Here is a 5,129-nt window from a genome sequence, read left to right on the forward strand (position 1 = left end):
AAAGAGGACAGCTTAGGGAAAAGGAAGTAATAAATAAAGGCATTTCTTATTCTTCCAATTCAGCAGTGTATTAGTTGAAAGGTCACCTGATGACAGGTTTTTAAAAGTTCTAATATATTTCTTTCCATGAAATAAACAGTTCCATGAAAAATATCTGAAAATTTATAATCCAAAAGTTTCAGGAAAGAATTCCCACTTGCCTCAACTCCACATTAACAGTGTCCCTCAAGAGGAGCATTTCACAGATTGTGATGATGGGGTGACATAGTAAGCATAGATCTGATATGAACAGCTTCAGAACATGAACACCATGTTCTCCACCAATAAGAAATGCATCCACATATGTACCTCTAGAAGGCTCACCTTTATTGTACAGACACAAATGGGAAAGGAAAATTCATAAAGGACAGCCATTAGATATAGTTTAATAAAGATAAGCTAAAGTTTGGGACAAATGTAGCTCTAGAAATGGAACCAAAAACCTATCAAGTGAAACTAATCTAGAACATTTCTATAAGGAGAGGATCTAATTTCACATTCACTTATGCTTGTGTAATAAGATCAAAATGAGAGTGGGAAGTGCGACATAATTATTCCCATCTCCTGGAATTTTAAAACTTTACTTTCCGATAGTCCACCTTATTGCTCAGATGCCAAGTACTTCCCTACACCTGGGATTATGTCATCAGTGGTGATGACAACAATTGCCTTGGAACAAACATTTATTCATCACATTAAAGCTGATTTTTTGCAATACTGCCTGACTCCCCTGAACACTTCTCATTCACAGGCTTAAAGGGAGAGATGAAGCAAATGAGCTTGGGGATGGCACTGTTGGGATCACTGCAGCCTTTGTCCAGCAGCAAGGAGGATGGCAGTCCCCTTTCCTCACAGTTCTTTCACATCATGCAACAAATTCCAGCAGCAATCTGGGCCCACATCCCATCAAATCTGCACACCTGGCCATGATTTGACAACTTGGTAACATTTTCCCAGCTGTGTGCTGCTCACCCCTGTACCTGCAGCCATTGTTGCTGGCAAATTCTCACTCCTTGAGGGCTTGAGCTGGCTTCTCATTGCAACTTGCAGACTATCTAGTGCTCTAAGTCTGTGATTGCTGGGCAGGTACTCTAAGCATTATTATAACCAATAATAATTATACAGTGATTTTAAAATCACTTTTGGACATTCCCAATGAGGCCCTAAAGCTGTTCTATAGCTGTTGGCCAAAAATGTGTCATAGCAAAGGAATAATTTCAAAGCAGTCATTTTACACAAAGATGGCTAAACTGGTTTTGTTCAGACTTTCCAAAAATACTTTTGAGAAGAGTTCAGACTTGAAAAATGTCATTCCCAAATTGGAAGGAACTGGAGAGAGCTTTAAAAATGAAAAGTTCAACTAATTTTAGTTATATTTGTTTCTAGATCATCTACCCATCAGTCATGCGTCTGTAGCTGACACCCACACTGGCTGCTCTCTAGTCCTAGCCCATTAGTTCCCTGCTGGCTCATCACCCATCCCTAGGTAGAGCTACATATTTTCCCATTGCTAACACAAGAGATAAGTCCCTCTCTTCAGCTTCTTATCATATAGAGCCTCTGTCCATCTATGGCAGCACCCTGGTCATGTCACCTACCCCACCACGCCCCCATGATCCCAGCAAGATCATAGCCCTGCAGCTGCACACAGGCCTCTGACTTCTGTGTACTCCCCATAATGGCTGTATTAGTCAAAGAGGTGCCCAGTTGCACTGACTTCCCAGGAGAAGCACCTTGGTTTGCCCTGCACTGTTGTACTCTAGGCACCTGCTCACTTAAGTGCATGAGCTTCAGATGGGCACCTTTCAGTTCTGTGTGTAATTTCTGATGTCTCTCTTGTCTACTCTGATGTCCCTCTGGCCCACTATTTCCTCTCTTAGCTGTATCTTGAGTCTTGCCTTGCTCTTCCCTGCACATTCCTAGGTAGAAGGTATGCCCAGGTTTGCATGGTGACATGCATGTGGCAAGAATGATCTGGTCAGGTGGATCCCACCTCTTCCTAACAGTCCCTAACACTCAGAGAGTGCCATGATCATAAAAGCCAAATCCCAGTTGTCAATACCAGCCAGGGAAGCACTCACTGACTGCAGGATCCATCCACTCTTCCTCTACTCGTTTTGCCATCAGGAGAGTCTTCATTTTACAACCTGACAAGCACAGACCCTGGCTGCCCCTCCTATAGTCACTGTACCAGTACCAGTTCACATACTATTATTTTACAATGCCCTTTTCCTAACTGAGTCCTGTACAGTGTTCATGGAGTGTTAGTACATACAACAATTAGTAGACTAATAGTAGGCAGTCATGCAATATTTTCTACTTCATTGCATACCCACTCCCATCACACATGAGGTAACATGGGTAATGCCATCTAGCTAAAGCTTGACAGAAGCAAAATCCTTCATTACAGACATCTTGGTATTCAAAACACTTCCAGACAGAATCCTCATCTTTTGCTCCTGGATTTACAATAGGTAGATGTAAACAGACAAATCTGAACAAACCCAAACTTTGTTATGTTCACAAGCCAGTGTGAACTATACTCACATTGGCTGGAATTCATTGCTTAGGCAATATAAACAAACAGTATCTCTTACCAAATCTGTAGCAGGTATAGATCCACCAGCAGACTTTTCAGCTTTAAGTGAGGTTAAAGACATCATGCTGTGTGAAAAGGAAAGTGACTCAAAATACCAGTTTGTTTTCCAATGCTCTGGTGCCCACATGCCCTTGGCATTTTGAGATGCCTATCGTCACTCTTTGCTTTGACAGGATTTCATTTGTGAACTCCCTCCCAAGCAACACTGGCACTATGGCAAAGCTGACACACCAGTAACAGCTGCAGAAAGTGAAAAAGTTGAAAAGTTAATCTGATTTTTTAAAAATTAGGAATTCATTATGAAACAAAGTTTGCTATGAACTTCCTCCTGCTGCCACCTACACATTTCTCATGATCTAGCTATCATGCAACTGTGTGGTGAGCTGGATCAGCTTCCTGAGTCAATGAAAAAAATCTAAAAAGAAATAATCGCTTAAAAATAATTACTGGTTTTCCAGTGGGTGATTGCACTGATCTGGCTCACAGTACCTACACTGGATGCAAGGGAGGTGGAGAAAACACACAGCTCCAGGGATGGGTGTGGAACAAGACCATCTCCATTTATGGCAGCCCACATTTAGAGCTGATTAAAGACACCATGACCCTGAGCCTTCAGGAGAACCACCAGAGATGCCTCAGGCAAGAGGAGTAGAGAACAATTAGCTCTTCCTGTTCCAGCTTTCCCAGTGACTGTGGCTCAGCCAGACTCTGAAAGGTCTTGTGTGGGCACTTATCTTTCTACCTTAATGCAAAAACTGATTGGAGACTTTTGTGGTCCTCCTCTAGAACCAAGCTGGGATTCCAAGGTCACAGATTACTCACAAGAGTTTCCAGGAAAAGACACTGCAACTCAAACTGCCTTAGAAATTGCTTTTGCAAGTCTTGGCCAATATTCCTAAACTGTTTGTTCCTCTCAGTGAGGTACATGTAAATGAACATGCTTTGTAACTGCTCAAGGTTAAACAAGTGGTTAGATGCCTGATCCTTAGACACAAAATGAAATATAGAAACAGGCACCTTTCCAACTCAGCAGAAAACATACCTGAAACAATAACTTAAGGGTATCCAAAGATGTTAGAATGAAATCATTAATTATAACATTTTTATGGGGTTGATTATATAGTGAAGAGCTTGGCAACTTTTCTCCACAACTAACAGTTTGTTCTGGCGAAGGTCCAAAGTAGAGCCAGAGCATCTGTGGGATTGTTTTAATTGTACTCCTGCTCATCATTTGGGTAACACTGGACTTTGTTTTGTGTTCATATTTGATTAGCGAGTTAATAAGGGGGCAGATGCTGCTTTCCACTATTGCTGATGGAAGAAAAGTAGATGACTTGTGGTGGGAAGCAAGAAAAGGTGCATAATCTTTTGCTTTGCAAATGCTGGCACAGTATCTACAGGGATGGAGATGGATATCATCTGTCCTCCTCTAGCACATCAGGTTAACTTTAGTAAATCACAGCTTTAAGAATTTACAACAGACTTAATAAACAATAACATTGAAATGAGACCAAGGTAGGACAAATCCATGGGGAAAGAAAATTTTGGAAATTAAACAATACCATACCAGGAAGACAGGCACTGCTGTCTGGAAGGAGAATCATGGAAAAATCCTTTGCCTAGATGGACACCAGAAAGATCTTTTTTTCCCTGTCCCCTTTTCCTTTTTTTCAAGTGTGAGCTCTGGTATCATGACTGAAAATTGACAAGAATTGACTGCACTGGCAGGTTCCTTAATAACTATACAAAAAACAACAATCACAGGCTTCATGTCCATTTACATATGTCATCATACCAAATCACCCACACTAAAGTTCTAAGAAACATGATCCAAACCAGCTTCCTAAACAAGTGGAGAGGCAAGCCGCCATACTCTATTATCACTTCCCTGAATCTACAAAAGACTGTACTTCCAAGGTAAAAGTTTATTTTTATTCTGTCTCTTCTGTGGCTTTATTGCTACTTGTTAATAAAATGTTTTCATGAAAAATAAATTCTTCGTTGTATTTTTATAAAGCTATGTATGCTTAAATAAAAACTAATCTACAACAGGAGTTCATGGAACAGATATCCACTTTTCATTTAGGTTCATCTTCATTTATCCCAGAATATTTAAATCAGCCAGCCACCCAGTCTGGTTGCTTCATGGAGTCATGAAGGCTTTTTATACTCATTTTCTTCCTTGGTAGGACAGTACTTTTTTGTAAGTAGGTGTTGCAGCTTTTACAGTTCTCTCCAAAATTCAGCTCTGTGCAATACCGTGGGCTTTTGTGAAATCATCAGTTATTTATCCATCACTTACCCCTTTGCCAGAGAGACACCAGCAGTCTGTCGCTAAATGTGATTTCTCCCTCTATCTTGCAGCTTCAGTGAGAGCTTAGACAGTGGAGCTCAGTGGGAAACAATACCAGGTACTTCCAAATAAACTCAACTTCTCATTTTCAGATGTCCACATCTTTAGTAGGATTACCTATTTGCAGAGGAGAAAAAT

Source organism: Heliangelus exortis, chromosome 3 (genome assembly GCF_036169615.1).
Source record: "Heliangelus exortis chromosome 3, bHelExo1.hap1, whole genome shotgun sequence".
Taxonomy (NCBI): Eukaryota; Metazoa; Chordata; class Aves; order Apodiformes; family Trochilidae; genus Heliangelus; species Heliangelus exortis.